Genomic DNA, 24,022 nt, shown 5'->3' with positions numbered 1-24,022 from the left:
GCCGCTGGCAGGCATGCCGGCCACCTCGCCGCTGCGTTCACGTACTCGCCCTGCCGGCGGGCCAGGCGCTGCCGCCGCTGGCAGGCATGCCGGCCGCGTCGCCGCTGCGTTCACGTACTCGCCCTGCCGGCGGGCCAGGCGCTGCCGCCGCTGGCAGGCATGCCGGCCGCGTCGCCGCTGCGTTCACGTACTCGCCCTGCCGCCGCTGGCAGGCATGCCGGCCACCTCGCCGCTGCGTTCATGTACTCGCCCTGCCGGCGGGCCAGGCGCTGCCGCCGCTGGCAGGCATGCCGGCCGCGTCGCCGCTGCGTTCACGTACTCGCCCTGCCGGCGGGCCAGCCGCTGCCGCCGCTGCCAGGCTCGCCAACCGCCCCCTCCCATCTGCACCGCCGCCGCGTTTCCTCGCCCTGGCCGGCACTGCAGGCCCCCGCACCGCCGGGCTCCCCCACGCTGCTGGCCCCGATTCTGCTGGGCTTCCCCCGCTGCCAGGCAGCCCCACCCGCCGGCCTTCCTGCTTCTGCCATGCTCCCCTGCACTGCTAGCCCCAGTTCTCCCAGGCTCCCCCGCCCTGCTGGCCCGGGCTCTGTCGCCCCCCCTGCCCCGCCCTGCTGGCTCAGGCTCTGCCACCCGCCCCCACACTGCTGGCCCCGCCTCTGCCAGGCTTTCCCACCTCAGCCGGGGCCGGCCGGGCTCCAGCTTGGCTTGGGGCTGCCGCGGGCTCTCACTTCCGTGTTGGCAGCTTTTAGAATTTTGTTAATGTATTAGCCGCCCCGGAATATTGGCCGCACTTCCGGGTTTCCACCAAAATTTTGGTCAAATTGGTGCGGCTTGTATTCGTGAAATTACTGTACAATAATGTCCAGGAATTCAGAGTTGCGAAAACTCTGCTGTTAATAGCAGTCAGATCTTCAGCTGCTATAAATCAGAATAGCTTTGCTGAACTCAGAATTGCTAATGGAATTAGCATGATTTACACCACTTTAGGATTTGCCCAAGTGCTCCACTGAGAAATTAAATGTATGAATAAATCAGAAGGTTTACACAAAAAGGAAGCTACCAGAAACCACCATATGGGAATTTGCACATAGATGCCCTCCTTAGTGATGGCTTCTCAGAAAGAAAAGTTTTTATGTAAGTCCCCTGCATGTATGAGGAGAGTGAGAGAAGGTGCACACCTCAGCCTGCAAAGAGAATGGTAGAAGGCAGGTCTAACTAGCCACACAAAGGATAGCCCAGGGTCCATTTGGTTTGCCACCTTCATTTTCCATCCTGACCCTAAAACTCTGAAGAAGAAAAATATGTTCTTAAAATTTTAAAGATATGTTGACAGAAGTGATTTTCAGTTATCCGTCAATCACTCAGCTGCTGTATTTCTCTCCAAACATTTAACGGCATGATAAGGAGCTTCATGAGGAAGAACGTGTTGATATTTCACCTGGAACTCAGTGCAATACTGCATTTGGCAGATGAACTCAGAAGAGACTTTGGAAACTGCAGCACTGTTGTGCCAACTAGTTCAGTGGCATTTTAAATTTCCTCTTGCAAAACTAAAATTAAAACAAAATCCAGTTTTGCTAGAATTAAGGAGACACAAAATCTGACACCAAAACTGTTTTCCACTGCCCACATTTGAAGCTGTGAAATGGACCTCCATGTGGAGTTTTTCCAGCTGAACTTTATTTTCCTAATAAACTGAAACTTAAGCCCAGATCTGCTGAAAAATTTGATTTTTGGAGTTTTTGAAACCGAGCTCCACATCTAAATCATCTAACTCCGCCCTGTCTCCTGGGTTTGTGTGAGTTATTTGACCACCCAGTCACCATTCATAGAGGTGTTCAAGAAACAACTGGAGTGTCATTTAGTGCTATGGCCTAATTGATAAGGTGGTGATTGGTCAAAGTGTGGACTCAATGGTCTTGAAGGTCTTTTCCAGTCTGAATAATTCTATGATTCTGTGAAAAGAAAAAAATAATTTCTTGCAGCTCCATAAAACAGAAACATACATCCAGATAAAAATGTATATCCTTATGATCTCTCTTCAGGGATTTTATTTCCGGACCACCACAACTCCCCCTGGTGATAGCCATGTTTCAAGACACCACTGCACGATTGCATGAAAGATCCCAGAACACAATTAGGCATATAACCCAAGGTGTAAAAGAGCAAACAGCTTACCCATTAGTCAGCCTGACTGCTCAATACGTTTGCCGCAGTGGAAGGTCAGCAGAGGCCCCAGTCATTCCTGCACTCCCAATGCACTGCATGCTCCAGGCTCCTCCAGTGTGGAGACCCAGTGGCCTAGTCCAGCCACTGAGCTAGCCTTAGCCAAGGTCAGCCATAGGTTGTGGAGAACTTTCAGAGATCGTTTCAAGTTATGAAGAGTTACAGTTACAGTTAATTTGAAAAGGATCACAGGGTTATTATGTTAATATGGGGTACATATATGTCTATTATTGGTTATAATGTTTCTAGGAAGTTCATTGCTTAGTCTATATAAATTGTAGTCCTCATTGTTTGGGGCCTTTCTGTGTATACATTAGGAAATGTCCATACTGTTGCCATCATGTGTAATAAATGACCCTTGGATTTCACTGAAGACCTGTCTCTTGTTCTTCATTTCCACTGCTGATCAGTCACATTACCACCTGTCCTTGTGGGCAATGGGCAGCACAGCACAACACTCCAACTGGGCCCAGCTGCACTCCCCTCACTGCCCACCAGGCCAGCTGCCAGCACCCTCCATTTTAACAAGCCCCTCTGCAGATCTTAAGTTCATTTATTGTAGTGTTTCCCTCTGACAAGAAGGTGAAGCATTTCTAACACACAGCAACAAAGGTGGTGTCCACCAGGGAGGCCACAGCAGCCAGGCAGAGGAGGCACAATGGGGTGACACCTCACCTAGAAATCAAAGAATTTGTAGGAACGCTACAAACTACCACCTCAGCCACATGCAGGCAGAACTCAACTTTTTTTTGTGTCCACTTCCTCCCTGTGATCAAAGGTGACAAAGAATTGCCTTCATCAGAAGAGGTGTGTGAAGAGCTTCCCATTGACTGGCTGCCTCAGCTGCTGTCTCCTCTTCTGTGTTTCATCCCTTCAGAGGGGGGAAAGAGAGACAAGAGAGAGAGAAAACCCTTCCCATATAATCCTCTCACTAAAAGTTAGGATTGTCATTGTAACACTGCATAGTCTTTTTTTAGAAAGTTGATGATAATTAACAAAAGGAGTAAAAATTTTTCAAAATAACAATTTTTTTTAAAAAATGTTTTATCCCAAGTCACACAAAATTATTCTGGTTGCACAATACAATACTTTTCCTTTGATCCTTATCTGATTTCTATTTCACTTCAACTGTAGCCAGTAATACCTTGCCACTTTATTAAAACTTTTATCCAGCTCCAGCCTGTATCAGTCGATATTGGTTTGAAAAACAGCTGTTTGTTAGGGAAGGCAGTACAGTAATTTCACGAATACAAGTCGCAGCAATTTGACAAAAATTTTGGTGGAAACCCGGAAGTGTGGCTAATACTCAGGGGCGGCTAATATGTGAATAATTTTCTGACATTTACAACCCCAGACGTGCCAACCAGGGCGCCGAGCCAAGCACCTGCCCGTAAAAACCGGCATTTCGCGATTTTTACAAAGTGTTACTCTGTTGCCCTGGCTCCCTGCAGGCAGCACAGGGGGCGGGGAGAGAGGCAGGAGAGCTCTCTTCTTCCCTCCTCTGCCGCAACCCAGGGAAGAGACGGGGGGACCCCGTGCCGCCATTGCCACGGCTCAGGGAGGAGGGGGGGGCCCCGCGCCGCCATTGCCACGGCTCAGGGAGGAGGGGGGGAGCCCGCGCCACCATTGCCGCGGCTTGGGGAGGAGGGGGGGGCTCTGCCCCAGCCCTCCGCCGCCATGGCGGGAGCGGGACGCGGTCTCCATGCCCAACTGGCACCGTGGCGGGAGTGGGGCCGAGGTGAGCGAAACCAGAGGTGGTGGTCAGCCCCGAGCAGCACCACCAAGCTGGGCCACCTGACCCCGTCAACAGCCCCTAGCGGGCCGAGCCTGCACAGCCTTAGTTGAGCCAGTAAACCCCTCACCATGCCGCGGTTCTGTTAGTATTTGGTAACTTTGTAGCATGCGGGTCCTAGCTGCGAGCGACAGAGCGGCTTATATTCAGGTGCGGCTTATTTATGGACAAAGAACGAAATATTTGCCAACACCCAGAGATGCGGCTTATACTCAGCGCGGCTTGTATTCGTGAATTTACTGTAACTTTTTCTGGATTGGAGAATGTAAACCACTTCTTTCTAATTATTATGATTTTGAAATTAAAGGGTTTTTTCCTATGAGAATAGGAATAACAGTTCTTTACCAGTATCTATAACAAGGCAAACAAAACAACATCTATGGAATTAAGAACAAACAGAACCAGGAACCCAGTAACACTCCTCTCAGTCACAGGCACTTTCCCCTTTAGTGCAGTTACTGCCACAGCCAGCAGGGGAGCGCTGGTGGCTCCCAGTGGACAGGGCAGGTGATTCCCACACACTGCAGGGGGCGCTGTGGCATGAGTTTGGGGAGCACACGGCAATGGAGGCTGTGTCCCAGATGGGAGGGGATGGAAAAGAGAGGCTTTGCTTTACGAACTCCGGGGCGGTGTCGGTCCTGGTGCTCTAGTAGAACTTTCGGAAACAGCAAGCTGAAACAGCAGGACATGCTGGCAGGATAGGGGTGCAGGGTCCAGCAGCAGAAGAAGAGGCAGCTCCCAGCTGAGTTAAGGCAGTGGTAGTGGCAACCATCCTCCTGTGAAGCCGGGAGCGAGTGAGAGGGCTAGCAACTGCGCCTTCACTCTCTTTTTACTTGATTTTAATTTCATGGTGTCTCTGTTCTTCTGAGAAAAACTCTTAAAAATCAGAGGGGTTCCCCTTTTTCTTAATTTCTTCAAGTTCTTAATTATTAGTGCTTTTTAGCACCTCAATGTGAAAAATTCTACAGGTAATAAGGAAAAGGAAACTTAACCCCCAACACAGTCATACCTTCAAAGTCTCACAATAAACCATGAGAATTTTGTGGATTACCCCAAGTTCTCCTAAAAGTCAAAGAAACACAAAAATGAATTTTATTATTGCTGTCACCTGTTGTAACCTTAATTTTATTTTTCAAATGTCTCTGTCCACAGGGCCACAATAATTATAATAATCTTTGCTCATTGTGCTTGTGATTATATTCTTAGCAGCAGTACCTTCCTAAATGCTGACAAATCTATTTTGTATTATGACACTTTTCACATGTATTCTCAAACCTAAATTCCTACAGCATTTAAGGAACCAAAAGCAAAAAAAATTTTTCAAATATTAGAAATGTGAGTACATGCTTTTTGTTAATGAAAGCATGTAGATTGGCTGTAAACCTCTCTGAAGAAACTGTTTATCAAACTTATACTATCATAATTCTACTTTTCAAAATCTTTGTTGATATGATAGTGCACATCATTCTCATCCTTAGAATCAATATTTTTATTATTTTGTGCATGAAAACTGATGTGCAGTCATCATCTGAATCCCTAAACACATGTTCTTTTTTCTCGCTTCTGAAATAGTTTGAGTTCAATTTCTACACAGTCCTTTTTGGTCAGCATGTTACATAGGAACTCTTGTACATCATTACAACTTTTCTTTTAATGTGCTTGTTTTTCTCATAATCTTTATGCAAGGATTTAAACTTGACTTTTTTGACCTGTTAAAAAAAAGTATTAGTAGGTATGGGTCTTGCTGCCATATTCTTGAGAAACTTAAATCTATTTTGCATCTCTCAGCAGTTTTTATTGATATCTCCTCGTAAACTTCAAGAGTTATACCAGTTCTGCAGTTCTGCAGGATTTTCTTCATTCTTCACACAGTGCTGACAATCATGCATGGCCCAGAAGCTGTAGAAATGCTCTGGTACTACCATTTATTCCTTGTAAGTAGTGTCATTCCAACCACATGGCAAGAGGGCATTTTCAGCAGCCCATGCAGTCTGTACCATGTTTCTCTTTCCTTGTGTGTTTTCTATATGGACTCACTAAACCACACTAATACCCAGAGAACAGATCCTATTGAATACTTTTTTCCATCTTTGAACAACAACGTTTACCAAAAGAATCAGAATATGTTCTGCATAACTTCATTTCCGAAGATTCTATCAGCTATTTTTGCTTCCAAAATGGCCATCTGGTCATATGCCACTGAAGAAGGATCAGTTTCAAAGGCATCACTCTGTTCTTTTTGAAACCGTGCACTCACTGCCTTATCTTTGTTGCTGTCAGAAGGTCATCAATATCTCCTCCCTGGATCTGCTCTCCAGCAGTCAAATAAGTGGATTATATCTATTCAGTTCTTTCCAGGTCCAATGAGCTGTTCTCACCAGTTCCAAAGATTTTTCTAGAGATCATTGGTTGGTATTTCTAGAGAGCTAGAAACTGCTGGAATAAGAAATCATTTATTTTATCATGTCTGTTTTGTCATAAAATGTTTCACTGCTCAGCAGCAAAGTAGTACCTTCTGACAACTCCAGTTCAAGAATAAATCCTTTTGTAACACTTAAAATAAATCTGTATCTGATGTGTCACCAGTTACTAATCTTTTTTTAAAAAGAACACTTCTCTTTGAACAGAATGCCTACCATTTTTGTGATGCATGTGGGCATTTGGGAAGCTTTGTAGTATTGATATGGTTTTCTTATGGTACAGAAGTTCAAATTATCACTTGTAAAACAGTCATAAAAGAGAATTCTGTCCCATTCTCTTGCTTAAATGTACAAAATAATCCCATCATAATTGAACTATACCAATATAAATATAAATATAGAAATATAAAATTCTGGTGCATTCCACTAACAGAATTTTCCAGGTAATCATGTTTTTGGGTATCAAACTTATACTCCAATGCCAGAGTTGATTTGTGAAAATTGGTCATTACATCAAACTCCATTGAAATACACTTGGCATATAGCATCACAAGCATTAGAGATTTATGTGCTTCTATTCCAAGCAGGTAGATTTCAAAACTGGAAAGGGACAATGGCTCTGGGCAGGTTTCATAAGGATAGTCTGCAAATTCATGCTTTGCAGTGGCAGTTCATCAGCAATTGTATCTTCTGAAGTTGTGCAAATCATTCAATTTCTTCCTTACGAATTTGGAAAAATGTCCACTGACTCCCTCTTCTTCTCTGTTTAACTCCATAGATGTGACAGTTTTTCTTCAAAGCCCCAATAAAGCACTGCGTGCATTGTAAGCTGCACAAAAATTTAGCAACTCAAGTAAATAAAAACAGTAGTAGCAGATGTATAAATAAAATGTTATCCAACTTCATTTCACCAACCATCTTGGAAAAGCAGCTCATGTAGAAAGGTTATCACACATAAAAAGACTAAGTTATATAGATAAATCTGTTTGACTCTGAATTAGCAATCGTTACCAAGCTGGTTAAGCACTGCTCAGTAAACACAGTTGGTCAAGTGCCTGGAGCCATCAATTTTCCCACCATGCACAGTGAGATCAAGACAGAGAACAGAAATGGAAACGTATAGGCTCTTCTTTTCACCCAGAATTATATGATTACAGTAATTTCACGACCATAAGGCGCACCGGACTATAAGGTGCACCCACCCGGAGTTGGCAACTTTCACAACTTTGTAGATCATATAAGGTGCACCGGACTATAAGACGCACTATTTTTTGCAGCGAGGAGCCGTGCGGCGTGCAACAAAGTAACGAATTACTGTCAGGTGCTCAATTTGCAAACATTTTTCAAAGATCAGTGTAACCTTTAAACGCAGCCCCAGGTGCCCTCCCCGTGCAGCGGGCCCCAGCACTCCCGCTCGCCCCCGGCACCGGCTGGCACAGCTCACAGCTCTCAGTTCCCACTGCGCAGTCGTGCTGCATCCCGGCTTCTACCCGACCGGCAGTGGCAGCGCTTCTCAGCGCTTTCCCACAGCGCTTTTTTGCCGCTTTTCCACGCCGCTTTTTTGCTGCTTTTTCGCCCCTTTTTCACTGCTTTTCAGCAGCACTTTTTCGCCGCTTTTTCACCATTTTCAGCGCTTTCCCGTGCCACTTTTTTGCAGCTTTTTCGCTGCGTTTTTTCACTGCTTTTTGGTGTTTTCCCATGGCGTTTTTTCACCGCTTTTCCACACTTTCCCGTGGTGCTTTTTTGCTGCTTTTCAGTGCTTTTCCAGGGTGCTTTTTCACCTCTTTTCCACGGCGCTTTTTCGCCGCTTTTCCACAGCACTTTTCCACCACTTTTCTGCACTTTACTGCAGCGCTTTTTCAGTGCTTTTCAGTGCTTTCCTGGGGCACTTTTTCGCTGCTTTTCTGTGCTTTCTCATGGCACTTTCTCGCCACTTTCCGCGGCACCTTTTTGCTGCTTTTCGATGTTTTTCCGTGGCACTTTTTTGCTGCTTTTCAGTGCTTTCATGGGGTGCTTTTTCGTTGCTTTTCTGTGGCCTTTTTTTGCCGCTTTTCCACTTCTTTTCCATGGCACTTTTTCACCGCTTTTCCACAGCACCTTTTCGCTCTTTTCCGCGCTTTCCCATGGCGCTTTTTCGCCACATTTTTGCAGCACTTTTTCACTGCTTTTCAGTGTTTATCTGGGGTGCTTTTTTGCCGCTTCTCAGCGCTTTCCTGCGGCGCTTTTTTGCGGCATTTTTTCACCGCTTTTTTGCTGATTCTCGGCGCTTTCTCACGGCACTTTCTCGGCGCTTCTCGGCGCTTTCCCGTGGCGCTTCTTGGTGCTTCCCTGCGGCCGCACCGCTTCCCCCAGCTTCTCCCTGGCCAGTGGCCGCACCGGTTTCCAGTTTCCCCCGCCCGGCGACCGCGGCTCCCGCGGTTCCCGACTCCCCCTGCACGGCTGCAGTTCCCACGGGTCCCGGCTCAGCTTGCAGCTCGCACTTCCGGGTTCGCAAATTTCCGAACTTTGTGCATCAGATAAGGTGCACCGGACTATAAGGAGCACTTCCGCCTTCGGGGGGAAATTTTAGTCAAAAGGGTGCGCCTTATAGTCATGAAATTACTGTACTCTTTTCTATTCCTCCTGTGCAGATGCTTGGAAAGTAGAACAGAAGGGCAAGCTCTCACATACTGAATATGCAAGAACAAATTACCTAATTTCACGATTACAAGCCGCACTGACTATAAACCACATCTCTGGGTGTCGGTAACATTTCGTTCTTTGTCCATAAATTAGCCGCACTTGATTATAAGTTGCTCTGTCATTCGCAGCGAGGAACCGCGTGCAACAAAGTTGCCAAGTAGTAACAGAATCACGGGATCGTGGGGTTTACTGGCTCGGCTCGGGCCGTGCGGGCACGGGGCCGCCAAAGGGGCTGGGTGGCCCAGTTCGGCAGGGCTGCTCAGCAGGGCCACTCAGAGCCAGCCGCCACTGTGCCAGGCTCGCTCGCCCCAGGCCGGTGCTGCCCTGTGGTGGCAGGCAGGGATAGAGCCCGCCTGCTCCCGCAGTGGCAGGTGGGGGCGGAGCCTGCCTGCTCCTGCGGCAGCAGACGGGGGTGGGAGCCCCCCGGCTTCCCCCCTGGGCCGCAGTGATGGTAGCACGGAGCCCCCCACCTCCCTCCCCCCACCACGCTGCCAGCACGGAGCCCCCAGCCTCTGCCTCGGGCCGCAGGGATGGTAGCACAGAGCCCCCAGCCTCTGCCCCAGCCACAGGGATGGCAGTACAGAGCCCCCAGCCTCTGCCGCACACCTCCCTCCCCCCACCGTGCTACCAGCACAGAGCCTGCCTGCACCCGCTGCGCAACACAGTAACCAATTTGTAACAATCGTGAAATGCCGGATTTTACTGGCAGGTGCTCGGCTCAGCACCCTGACTGGCACTTCTGGGGTTGAAAATTTCAGAAAATTTTTCACATATTAGCCGTTCCTGAGTATAAGCCGCATTTCCAGGGTGGGAGCAAAATTTTAGTCAAAATGGTGTGGCTTATAATTGTGACATTACTGTACTTGATTTCTTTAAAGGGTGCAAAGGTCTTCTCACAACAGGGGTCCTTTGGGATGTTTTCCTGACCACTATTTATTGCCTTCCTGGATAAAAATGCAGTTCTTCCTTTTCTAGGAGGAGGTCTGAAATAAAACTTCTTTAAATTGAAATACAAACACTCTCCTCAATGCTTAATGCGGTGGAACAGAGCCGGTTTAAAATCACATTCACCTTTCCTGAGGGCCTTCATGTGGATGTACAAGCTTTGCACTGACATAGCCAGTTCAGATCTTGCTTGTCTGGAATTGTTGAAAAAATTGTCAAACAACAAAAGCAGACTGAAGTTTCATCACAATAACCTCATAACTGCAGGCATAAATCAACATGGCAACCCATCCACCCATCTCAGTCTCAGTGGCTGCATCTCTACAAACACAGGACCAGGGTCAGAGGTACAGTAATCTCACGAATACAAGCCGCACCATTTTGATTAAACTTTTGCTCCTACACCGGAAATGCGGCTTATACTCAGGAGTGGCTAATATGTGAATAGTTTTCTGACATTTGTAACCTCAGAAGTGCCAGCCAGGGTGCCGAGCTGAGCACCTGCCAGTAAAAGCTGGCATTTCGCGATTGTTACAAATTGTTACTCTGTTGCACCGCGGGTGGAACCTGGTTCCCTGCAGGCAGCACGGGGGGCGGGGAGAGAGGCGGGAGAGCTCTCTCCTTCCCTCCTCTGCCGCAGCCCAGGGGAGAGACAGGGGGGCCCCGTGCCGCCATCGCCGCGGCCCAGGGGGAAGGCGGGGGCCCTGTGTCGCCATCGCCACGGCTCGAGGAGGCAGAGGGGACCTCATGCCGCCATTGCCGTGGCTCGGGGGGGAAGGCGGGTGCCCTGTATTGCCTGCCGCCGCGGCTCCGGGAGGAGGCGGGGTGCTCCTTCCCCACCTGCCTCCGCCGCTGCGGGAGTGAGGGGGACTCTGTGCCCCTCCTACCACCACGGGGTAGTGCTGGGCCAGGGCGAGCGAGCCCAGCAGCAGCGGCGGCCGGCCCTGAGTGGCCCCGCCGAGTGGCAATGCCGAGCTGGGCTACCCAGCCCTGTCGGCAGCCCCAAGCCCTCATGGCCGGAGCCGAGCCAGTAAACCCCACCATGCCACGGTTCTGTTACTATTTGGCAACTTTGTTGCACGCGGGTCCTCGCTGTAAACGACAGAGCAGCTTATACTCAGGTGTGGCTTATTTATGGACAAAGAATGAAATGTTTGTCAACACCCAGAGATGCGGCTTATAGTCCATGTGGCTTGTATTCATGAAATTACTGTAATTAGTCATGTGGCTCACCATGAGTTCTTTTATGAATACATACGGTGACTGTATATTTTCTTCCAGTTCCTACCTGGGTGCTTTCTACAGCTCAAGTATATTTTAACCCAGTGTAATTTTTCCAGAATTTTATCCTTCAGAATACCTGATTAGTTCTTACTGTCTTGAACTGTGGCTTTTGTTATTTCTTTTAGGGTTATACTGCACCACCAGTGTCAACTAGGTATGCTCTTTCCATGCACAGAATGGTTTCATTAAGGAATTTTTCTTTGGTTCTTTTCTCATTTAACCCACCAAAAACACCTAAAAGTAGGTAGTCTACACTCCACACTCCTTCATTTTTGACCCACCATTTTAGGAAAATTTCTTGAAGTCTTCCATGTGCCATCAAAGAATCATACAATGGCTTTGGTTTTAAGGGACCTTAAAGATCATCTAGTTCCAACACCCCTGCCATGGGCAGAGACACCTTTCACTAGATTCAGAGCCCCATCCAACCTGACCTTAAACACTGGCAGGGATGGACATCCCTACTGAAGGGAATTAATTCTTTTTAGAGGAAACAGCTTTCTGCTTTTGTCTTGGTAACTTGAGTTCAGTCAAATCCAAGTTTTATTGTTCTTCTAATCTTTCTTTGCAAATGGATTGTGATTTTCCCCTAGTAGCCCATTCATTAAGTGCCTTTCCAAACTGGTGTATGTCTCCAGGCTCAGAGATGGCCATACGCCAGGTCCAGGGCTGGCACAGCAGATTATGAAACATAATGTCCTGCCAGGCAGTATGGCAAAACCTCTATTAACACAACTTGTTAATACACATAGAAGCCTCTCTCAGGTGTTCCTTTCCTATCTTAATACACCACTGTGTCTTTTATTCCTCACTGATTCCTCTTCCTGCCCTAGGAAAATACCTTATTCCAACAGTTCCTTTAACTATTTAATATCCTTAACCTTTAGGTTGAAGGTTTTGGTAAAAGGGTTAGGTATTAGCACTCTCTCCAGCTAGTACTCTTTCCGGCAGTCCTCAGGGAAAGTGATCACTCAGAATCTCTCCAGGATTCACAGACCTTAGGCTTCTCCCATGGCCATTATCTTTTTTTATCATGAAACACTTTAACTATCTTGAAGCCACAGCAGACTGAATAAATGTATGCAGTTTCCCTTGGAACTCTGGGGCAGAGCTGCACAGATGTGCCCACTGCATGAGCAGTTCCCCATTACTTTCTGTTTGGTTTGAGCCTTGCTCTCTTGCTCCATCCACTTTATCTCTCCCACTGGCACAAACAACATGCAATCAATTCTTATAGGCTTTACTCAATACCTTTCAAGATTTTACCATGTCTTTTCCAGACTGAAGAGTCCTAGTTTATTTAGTTGTCTTTGCCCATCCTCATTGCCTTTGAATCCTTTCTAGTTCCACTACATTCTTCCTGAGACAAAAAGATGAGAAATGCATACAGTATTAAAGATAGGAATGAGTCAAGGTGATTTTCTGCTTTGTTCTTTAATCCTTTCTTGGCAATTCCTTACATTTTAATTGGTTTTCCACTAAAAAACAAAACAAAACAAAAATTTGCTTATGATTTGAAGGATCTGTCAAAACTCCAAGATCTTGCTCCTGGGCTAAGAGTTAACTCAGAGTTCATAAACATATAACCTGACCCTGGTTTTTTTTTCCTTATATACACATCTTTCCACAGTCTGAAGTGGCAGAGCTACAGCAGAAATAACATGGGACTCACTGCACTTCTAACTCTCCATTTCTCCAGTGTGCACTTACAGCATCCTAAAAAGGGCCAGAAGTGGGGAGTGCTCCTCTCTAGCTCCAGCTGCAAAGTAAAACAAATGGATTGAATCCAACCATGGATTTACAGTAAAATGGGGTGAAGCCACAGACATGGGTATCAGGACAAGTCACATCCCAACTCCTTCTCTATCAAGTAAGACAAAGAGTGAGTAAATTCCATCTACATGCCACCACTGCCACAAAGTTCACCAATTCCTGCATGGAAGATATAAAACAAACACATCAAAGACAACATTTTGACTCAAGAAAAGCTTAAAGTCTTAGGAGACAAAGAAAGGAAAGAAAAAGCATATGGACTAAAGTGACCTTACAAAGATATGCAGCAAGCCAGAGCAAAACCATGGGTGTTTGATAGCATGAGCAGGTACAGGAGTGCTTCTTAGAGTCTAATGGGGAAAAGGCATCTGTCTGGTGTCTCTTGTGATTGCAATGCATTTCCCCCAAGATGCAGCTAAAATATATTATTGCTTCTGTTTTCCCCATGCAGGTGAATATGCATAAAAGACTGTAAAATTCGTCAGATATTTCACAGGCTGAAATCTTGGCAAATAAGCTACCATTGTATAGAGTGAAAGTAATAAAATAGGAGAGGGAGAGAGAAGAAAGGCTTCTGCAAACTGGTTCCCTCATAACCAGTGAATACTTTTTTCCTCTTTTCTTTTGCTTGTGTGCGATGTCAGGAATCAAACTGAATTGTACTTTCGGCAGCCTGCTAGATATGAGCAGTGAACTTGCCCTGCTTTCCAAGATAAAAGTTGAAAAAACTGAAATGTAAACTGCTTCTAAGAACACAGGGTGTTAGAGCAAACAAAACTGGAGCTGCTGTATTGAGTTTTCCTTTTAGGACATCACCACTGTATTTTGTAGTGATGGCTTCATACCCTGAGGCCCTTGGATGCTGGAGGGAGGAATCCTAATTTTTTTCTATTGACTTCAGCAAAGCTCTTTTCTGAATTAAACCTAGAAGTTTAGTTGGCTTCCTGAAGTGGTTAGAAAACTATTTTCAGTATAATTACTACTTAGATGAAACTAAGCTCTTTTAAAAGCCTTATATAAGAGCAAGGTTTTTAGGTTTTGATTCCCTGTAGTCTCCATACTGAAAGCCCAAGTCTAAGAGGGCAAGTGTAGGTGGCAACAGGTGAGAAATCTGTCCTGGGACTCAGGAAAAAAACTGTCTACAGTTACAGGCCTTTGTTTTTTTGTTTTTTACATGCAAATGTTTACTTTAATTAGTCCTATATGAAGACATCCCACCAAGTCACACCACGAATCTGGTTTCTTTCTCTGGGACCCTGAATAAGCACCCACCCACATCATCCCCAGCATCTTACGCCTTTTCAAGTGCTCACCCCTCGAGCAAAGGACTGGGTGAAAGCCACCAAACTGTCTAAATTAACTACAGAGAGTCAAGGAAATATGAGTGAGCCATACTCGACATTAAGGGCAGGTAATGTTTCTTACAATACAAAGGCAGAAAGGGATGGAGTTATCAGTGTTCATTGGGGGAAGTTGTGCCCTTCAGCAATGTGCTGTGTTGAAACTGAAATTGATAATTATAAAACTGATGTATGGACTAACACAGTAGGAGCCACAAGCACCCTTATTGCATTCACATGGTTGGTACCATGCACTCAGGGACAACAAACCTTAATGTTCTTGTCCACTAATGGAAGGATCTTTTGTCAGGGAAGGACATTTAGTCTTTGGGAAGCTGCCTTCCCACAGATACATCATGCCCTTCCTGCAAAAAGTTGGCATTAGTGCTAGCGTTAGTGAAAAAAGATTACAGTACAGTAACAAAGTACAGGGTCAGAGATGAGAGTTCATAGGAAGGATTTTCTCACTAACAAAATGAAAGCTTCAATATTTCACTTCAGAGAGCAGGGCCCAACAGAAGTGCATCCCCTCTTTATCACTTCACTAGGTAGAGGCATTATTAAGGTCACTGAGGTATAAGGATGGGAAGCAGAGGTCTGAAACTATGCCTCTGAGTATTTAAAAGCATAGGCTTTTAAGGGAGTACTAGCAGGTAGCAGCTGTTTTGAAATGCATATATAAAAAGGGCAGAACCGAGAAGTAACTTTTTGAAGAGAGATATAAGATGAACCCAAAACAAGAAAGCCCTTTATGCCTTAAAGTAAAAGATACATTTCAAGTGTCCCCAAGTCTGTTCACTCCATTACACTATGATTTGTAAGGAAATCTGGAAATAATTGCCTTGGCTTTGGTGATGACAGAGCCTCTAGTACTGTCCAGCTGAAATTGACTCCTTACTGTCTTCTTTTTTGCTGTCTCTGGCAAGTTGTTTCTATACTTGTCCTATGATGTTTGCATTTTTCACTCTCCCAGTATTAACAGGAACACACAGAACACTCAGTTAAAAAAACCTTCAAATCCTGTTGAAAGGCCTTCATTAAAATTCTATTAATATATATTTGTCTCACACTGTGAATAAATTGCTGACATTTTCATGTTCTTCTAAATAAAGCCAAAAATAAAGTGCTGTCTTTCTGAAAAACATTTGACATCTAAGAACAGCCAAGTTCTTGGTGGAGAACACTGTATTTTCACTAAGGGTTCCAGTGTTGAGCTTAAGATGTTCGTCTAAACAGTAAATGCTGCAGTAATGGATGCAACATTTCACAATTTAGTTGGGGATCTGCCTACACAAGACGCAGTTGCTGAGAAATGGACAGATTAAAAAAACCAAAATATTTCTTCAGGCCCCTGACTTTCACTAGCTTTTCACTCCACAACCTTTAGAGTGAGATCATGAATTTCCAGATTGGTTGAAAAATAATCCAAATTTTGTAAATATCCATGTATTTACAAGTTTTCTCCCTTCTCCCCTGTCCCTCCTAGGTAGCACAACTTCTGCCGCATGTTATGGTAGAACATAAATGGAACCTAAGAGGCATTTTCAAGCAACACTGCTATATGCCTTTAATATTTTGCAGAATGACAAGAAACCTGTCCCAAATCAACTACTCCACAGTTTCTTTGCAAAAGAAATTTCAAAAAACAATTTCTTTGAATCTAAGCAGGAGAAACTGAATACTGGCCAGGTGAGTCAGAGGTCAGGACTCCTCTGTTTCAAACCAGATGGAATGTTCTTCACAGAAGTCTGTATATCGCAAAAGGGTCTTACTGCAGTTTTAGCTATTCGAGAAACAATGCATCTTTCCCATGCTGAAGTTTGCACAAAAAATGTCATTATTACAGAGAAGTGGTGCTTTGCTGAGCAAAATCAGAATTATTTGGCCTTAGTTAAGCAACAGGGTTTCCCATTATCCTTTTCAAACTTTTTTTACATCTCCACTTCTTCATTTATCCTGTTATCCACTTAGGAGAAGTTCTCGTCCATATTTTTGCCTTTACCATTCTTTGCTCCCCTCTCTTCTGCTCCAAAGAAGCTTCCAGTTAAGCATTTGTGGCGATATCAGCATAGCCTGTGATAGAGGTGTTGTGGCCCAAGACTGCTCCAAGAGGTCTTCATGTGCTTCTTTTCAGCAGATATGACTACATCTCAAATCTGATTATTTTTATTGCTCAGAAGCTCAGAGTATGGAGAGTTCACTTACAAGCAACTGGTACAAAGGTCTGGCAGATTTGAGATCAGCACTAGAAACTGCAGACCTAAAGCCAAGAAACTTTTTAGACAGATCAACATGAGCCCTTTAAGGAGACTTACTTCTGGCCTTCACATTAACTTGAAGAATACACTCAGTGAAGTTCTTTCATAACATTGAGCTTTACAATTTAGATCACTAGTAGGACTTTGTTGCCAAGCCAGGGAAAATGTCACTTGCCCCGTTTAACCACTTGCCCCATTTACTTTGACCTGAAACAGCTTCAAATACAGGATTTCCAGGAGTTTGTGAATAAATTTCCTTAGTACTTTTAAAGTTGGTGAAATTTCTGTGGTGGTTTGTAAAAATTTCCTGAATTTTTTCCCTGCCCAGACCTGGGCAGCCTCCCTTGGGCCTGACAAGGACAAATCAGTGTTGAATTTCTAGTACTGACACATTGTTATACCAATGAGAAAGTTTATGCATCTTTGTGAAACACACATGTAAAGAAAAAAAAATCCGGGAAAGCTCTCCTTCCCTTTTGGCCACTCAGAGGGTAACATCAGCCCAGGTCACACCATGTGGCCCAGGCCAGGCCTGGCAGGGGCGGGCAGGCTCTCTGACAAAGGTGTCAGGAAGCCTGCTGTTTTCAACCAAGGGCCCCAATATCCAGGGGGAGGGGAGGCCTGCTCAGTAGCTAAAATCTTAATTTCTCCCCCCACCGACGTGGGCAGAGAGTCCATGGCTCAGCAGAATATATTACCAACATTAAAACCCTGCCGGGTCAAGCCAGAGGGTCCACAGAGCCCCTCAGGACAGTAGCTCCAGGCAGCCAGGCCCACTCTCACCACGGTGCCTGTGGGAGAGACAGCTAGCCCCCAGTTTGACAAGGCCCCCCCACCCTTGCCTGCCCAGCAGAAGGAAGGGAAGACCATCAGCCCACGGCTGGAACTGAATGTAGAAAATGCCAGAAAACAGCCATGGAGCCACTAAACTCATCACCACTTTCTGGCTGGGCCCTAACCATCCTTGCCCAGCCACAGCACAGCCTTGAAAGACTCTTTATCATAAATACCTCCAGCATGCCATGTGGAAGAGATCACAGGACCACTGCTGCCTGGACAAGGTATTAACTCTTTCACTGCCCAAAATGAGACTTGCAGACATTTTGTTCTCTCTCCTGAGTGAAAGAAAAGGACCAAGATGATGATACACACAGAAAGAGCATGGAAACACTGAGGTCAGACAAAAGAAAGAGTCAGATCCCAGATGAGGGAAGGAGGAGAGTCATGAACTGAAATGTCTCCTGTTTTTTTAAGCTATCCACAAGAGACTCTTGTTTCCCTATAACACATAAAGATATTATGGGGTGGATGTGAATGTTCAAAGTGTAGATATAAGTAGAGGCATTGGTGCTACAGTAAGCAGATGTTAAAATGGTTGTGATTCCATAAGTTTGAGTAAAGAGGAGATGAAGATTCCTGCTGCTCCCCAGGGAGGAGGAGGAGTGACATGGAGGCCACAAAATCTCCATACATTGAGAGAAGTCTCTCTCCCAAGTGAATTGGTAAAAGACTTTTTTTAAAAAATGGTAAACTGACTGGTTTTCTGTGCATTGTTAGTGTGGAAGAAAGAAGTTGTGGAGGGAGAAGTGTTCTAAAAGTTTTACTCTGAATTTTATTCTTTTTTCTTATAGTTTCTAGTAATAAAGTTTTTCTTTGTACCATTTAAAGTTGAGCTTGTTTTTCGCTCCTCCTAATCCTATCTCACAGCAAGGAAATTTCAGATTGACAAATCAAAACCACTACACGAACTTGGTGTTTCCGCCCGGGAACCAAAACTGTGACAATTTCTCAAAATATTCTAAAACTAGGCATGGCACCTAATTCCTCAGATCTGGCATAGTTCAATATTCCCAGTCCATTCACACACAGTAATTTAACCTTAGAGATATTTTTCCTCATCAAGGAGTATACTGCTTCTTCTTTTCAATGTTTACAGATATGAATTGAAGGAGTATCATGTTCCCAGGGTATTTACCAGGAAGGTTTCCTTGCACAGCAAAAGTAAGGGTGGGATCATGGCTTAAATCGTCCAACAAGTTGCAGCCAGAACAAAGTGAAAGCAAAGCAAAATACAACAAAAATCAGAATTAAAATATGCACCTGACACTTTTAGCATTACAGTGGCCAGAAAAAACACTGGGCTGAGATTTTATTGAACCTCAAAATGCTGTGGCAAACTGTAAAATAAGGGGAGAGTATTTTGTCAGGAATATAGTCACTGCTCCCAAGTGAAGCAGCCAAAACACTTGCCCACACAAGAGAAAGGTACTTCAAGTGTGCTTTGAGCTGTGTTAATCCATGTATACAAGTGCCTTGTAGCACAGGACAGACACCTCACAAACTGGCCCTGCCTGAAAGCTGCAGAAAAAACAGGCACATAATAACAGAAAAATACAAAACATTGAACAGACAGAGAGAAAAACATTAACACTCTTTCTAGGTACATGCTTGAACAATGGAGAAAACCTATTTCCCCTGTTTAATTACACCTGAACACAAAGAGAGGGATCCTGTGAATCACTCCAAGCACCTCCTCCAGTGGTGCCTGAGGGGCCACAGCACCAGACAGAACTTAGCCAAAGAGACAGCCATTAAAAGAAACCTACTTATTAAATCTTCATGCTTATATAGTGATTTAAACCCCAGAGCCTTGTAAGACAAGCATTTCAGCACATTATTTTCATATATCTCCACCAGGTCCACTACATCCCTCTCGTTATTTTTCCAAACACAATCAGTATTTTTTATTCTCCAGTTCATTAATTCTTAATGTTTGTGATTCCTCTTACAAAGCTTGGAAATAGCAGTTCTTCCCCAAAAGATTTTGTCTTTTTCCACTTGGCCAATATTTCACAAGGTGGGAGCCAAGACAGTTTTGGTTTGTTTGTTTGTTTCTTTGCTTATGCACTGGCATCCCTGATCTGCCTTTATTGTAGATATCAAATGAAATGAGAACCATCAGCATCTCTGTTCTAGGACACTGAAAATGTGTGTATGGCGTCATCTCAGGAAAATATGAGAATTTTCTCCTTTATCCTAATTGTCTTCCTTACATTAGAAAGTAAAGGAGAGGGATTAATCTTGGCTTACATCAGTACACACACATGCAACATAGATTTCCTTTGTAGACACAGAAAGTAGAAGGGTCTTGCCTCTTATCATGATTTATACCATGTTCGATCTTCTCCTATGAGAATGCCATGATAAATGTGGTTACTTTCCATTCACAGCAACAGTCAAGGCTGACTGCTCAGATGTAAATGGCTATTTCATACTCTCAGAGTTTTGTGAGGTGAAGTACAGCCAATGCATCCAGATCACATGAAAGACATAGAGCACTAGAAGAAAAAGAAGGGTTTCCTTGCAAAGAAAGTTAGGATTTTCAGTTTGTGTCTTCTGAAACAACAATATGACAAATGGAGATGGCACCTTGTAAAATTCATATTTCCACTATTTTCAACACCAGGAGCTCAGTTGATGAAAGAACAGAAGTGGCTGAATTTGTGTCACTACATTCTTGGACCTTCGATGTCCTCTGTTACACAGTTGCTTACAAAAAGGTTCAAAAAATACATTTTTTTTTTTTTAAAGGAAGGATTTTTTACTTTTCTCTGCTGGTGCAAAATATAAGGCAGAAAGGACCCAGACATTGGAGTTTAAATCCCCGCAGTTCTCCAGAAGCTGATCTGGACTAGCACCTAGGATTTCCGAAGCCATGGAACTGCCATGACTTTCAACTGGCCTCAACAGCTTGGGCACACTCCTGGCAGTTTTCTGCTGCAAACTGAGCCTAGGAGGGGGTAGCAGAAGTGCACGGATTTCTTATTGCCTTTTTTATTATATTATTCCCTTATCAGTTTAGTCAATTTTCCTGTTTATTCACCTTGATTATATTCTGATTAGTGCAGGAGAAATCACTTTGGGTTCAGATAACTCATGTAAATGCATAGCTTACATTTTTATTTTCGGCATGGACGGCTTACATCTCTGTAAAATGCCAATGACCGCTGCATGCTGGAGGATGCTGGGTTTTTGCAGTAACTTTCTGCAGGGAAATAGATTCATTTCCAGTTTAGTGAACTGAAAGGATCAGGCCATGTGGATGCAATACAAGGAGAGAGAAGGGGGTTGGAGACCTCATTTCCTTACTTTCAGTGGAACCACTTCTATGCTGTTCTGTAAAACCAAGCAAATGTAAACAAGATGTGAAATGTTTTCATATCTCATTTAGATAACAGATGAGGCATGAAATATGTTTTGGGGGCACATGTTCCAGAGCAGTATGCTAAGGCTTGTGACAATGAAGGACTCCTTTTATCAGGCCCAAGAGCCCTTTCTCAGAGCACTGGACTAGCTCTGAAAGAATGCGTGAAGAGGAGAGATATCTTCAAGAAATGGCATGTTGTCTGCTTTTATTAGCTCTCAACATATTCTGGATAGTAATCAAAGTTTCTGGGGTCTTCTGTCATTGCAAAGTTTGATTTGTTTTTCTTTTCTCACAAAATAAGTAATCCCCAGATGGTACCAAATAATGAAAATAAATAAGTGAGTAAATATACAGTCTCTGCTCCTACAAATTAGCTTCTGAGACAGAATGCAGATTCATTTCTCTCTAAGAACGGGAATGTAAAGTCAAAAATAGTCTTCAGTTGTGTTTCAAAACAATACAGGTTGCAATAATGTTCTGGCCGATCACACAGCACATGTAACATCACAGGGCTTTTTTAATTTCTAAAACAAGTACAAAGGTACTTAAGGTACCTCTTAAGGTAGAGGAAAAATAACTCAGGTTTAAGGGAAACTAACACAGCTATGAAAATTTGGGATAATGTGAATAAAAAAAACAACAAAGTAATCATAAAATAAAAAAAGTTAAAAGTAAAAATGCATTCTAAATTAGAGAGACTGCAATGAAGTATGCAACCCATGGAGACATATTCACCTCCTTGATATCAGGTGAGCATAGAAGGATATTTGCTGGAAGAGAGCCAGAAGAAAATCTAAAACCCACAGTAATTTCACGAATACAAGCCGCACCATTTTGACTAAGATTTGGCTCCCAAACTGGAAATGCGGCTAATACTCAAGAGCAGCTAATATGTGAATAATTTTCTGACATTTACAACCTCAGAAGTGCCAGCCAGAGTGCCGAGCAGAGCAGCTGCAAAGTCGGCATTTTGCGATTGTTACAAATTGTTACTATGTTGCGTCACGGGTGGAGCCTGGCTCCCTGCAGGCAGCACAGGGGGCAGGGAGAGAGGCGGGAGAGCTCTCTCCTTCCCTTCTCTGCCACAGCCCGGGGGAGAGATGGGGGGGCCCCGCGCCGCCATTGCCACGGCTCGGGGAGGAGGCGGGGTGCTCCGTCCTCGCCCACCGCCGCCGCTGCGGGAGCTGGGGGGGGCTCCGTCCCTGCCTGCCACCACGGGGCAGTGCCAGGCTGTGGTGACCGAGCCAAGTGGCAGCAGCGACTGGCCCTGAGCGGCAGCGCTGGGTTGGGCCACCCGGCCCCGTCGGCAGCCCCGAGCGGGTCGAGCCTGCCCAGCCCGAGCCGAACCAGTAAACCCCGCCCTGCCGTGGTTCTGTTACTAATCGGCAACTTTGTTGCACGCGGTCCTCGCTGCAAACGACAGAGCAGCTTATACTCAGGTACGGTTTATTTATGGACAAAAAAGAAAATATTTACCCACACCCAGAGATGCAGCTTATACTCAGTGCGGCTTCTATTCGTGAAATTACTGTATTTTGATGCCAGAGGCACAGTTGAAAAGTTCAACGAAGCACACAGTCATGAGGAGAACTTCACATGCTAAGGGCAGCAGAAATGTAGACATCCAAGAGTGGAGCAAAGCAAAGTAAAGCAAGCCAAAGGAAAACTTCCTTCACATCACAGTGATAAAGAGTTCAAAAATATTCTGATTTTTGTAGAAACCCAGCAAAAGTCACTTCAGATGTCTTCAGCATTTATCCCTTTTATCACAGAAAAAGTCCAAATATACCTGTTCAGAATTTAAAGCACAGTAATTTAATGATTACAAGCCGCATCGATTATAAGTTGCACTTCCGGGGTGTCAGCAACGTTTTGGTTTTCCTCCATATATATAAGCTGCACCAGATTGTAAGCCGCACTTTCATTCACAGCGAGGATCCACATGCAGTTTTCACAAAGTTGCCAATTAGTAACAGAATCGCAGCATCGCAGAGTTTACTGGCTCGGCTCAGGGCCGTGTGGGCTCAGATCAGCCCCACTTTTCCCCTGCTGGGGCCGTGCAGGCTCGGATCAGCCCCGCTTTTCCCCTGCTGCAGCTGGGTAAGCTCAGATCGGCCCCGCCTCCCCTCTCTGCCGGGTCCAGGCGAGCTTGGATCAGCCCCGCTTTTCTCCTGCCGGCGCCATGCAGGATTGGCCCCATTGCCTCCCCACCGGGGTTGTGCAGGCTCGGATCGGTCCTGCTTTTCCCCCACTGGGACCGTGTGGGCTTGGATAGGCTTGGGGTTGTATGGGTTCACACTTCTGGGTTAGCAAATTTCTGAACCTCATCGATATATTAGCCGCACCTGATTATAAGTCGCTCTTTGGGTTCGGACCAAAATTTTAGTCAAAATGGTGTGGCTTATAATCATGAAATTACTGTACTTCTTTTTGAATTTTCTATCACTGTGAAACTACTAAAAAACAAAACAGACCCATTTTTGCTCAATTAAGCAAAATTCTCTTGACTGATGTTACAACTTTTATAAATACTAGAAATTACTTTAACATCCATTATATTTTGTTTATCAGTAGAAATTATTTCTTAGAAAGTACTGCTCATAGACAGTGCTCCAAGCTTTATCTTACATTTTCTTGCATGTCATTTTTTTAATTCAGGTAGGGCATATCAGGTACACACACAAATTGACTACTGATGAATAACATTTACAATACTGAAATAACAGTTTGAAGAGCCAAGTACTTCAGCCATTACTTAGGTAAAACTCTCACTAATTTGGGACTGAAAGAGAAATCTACTTGAATAAAACCTGCACCATCAGGCCAAAAACTGCTAATAAATAAAAAGGAAAAGACTGAACGTAGAAACAAGTAAAAGACTCAGAGATCTGGACAGTGCAGAAATGACCTGGCAGAACATCATTAATGATTCAGAGAAGTCATTGCAAACAATTTTCTTCTTGTGCATCTGTCTCAAATTTAGGAAACATTTGGGTGATGTTCTTTATCATAAACATTTCCTCCTTCCTCACGTAATCGGTACATGCAAGGCCTTCTGGATGATCACTGTCATTCCCTAAGTTAAATGATTATAAATC

This window comes from Catharus ustulatus, chromosome 1 (assembly GCF_009819885.2).
Source record: "Catharus ustulatus isolate bCatUst1 chromosome 1, bCatUst1.pri.v2, whole genome shotgun sequence".
Classification (NCBI taxonomy): Eukaryota; Metazoa; Chordata; class Aves; order Passeriformes; family Turdidae; genus Catharus; species Catharus ustulatus.
Note: the sequence above shows the minus strand (reverse complement) of the source record.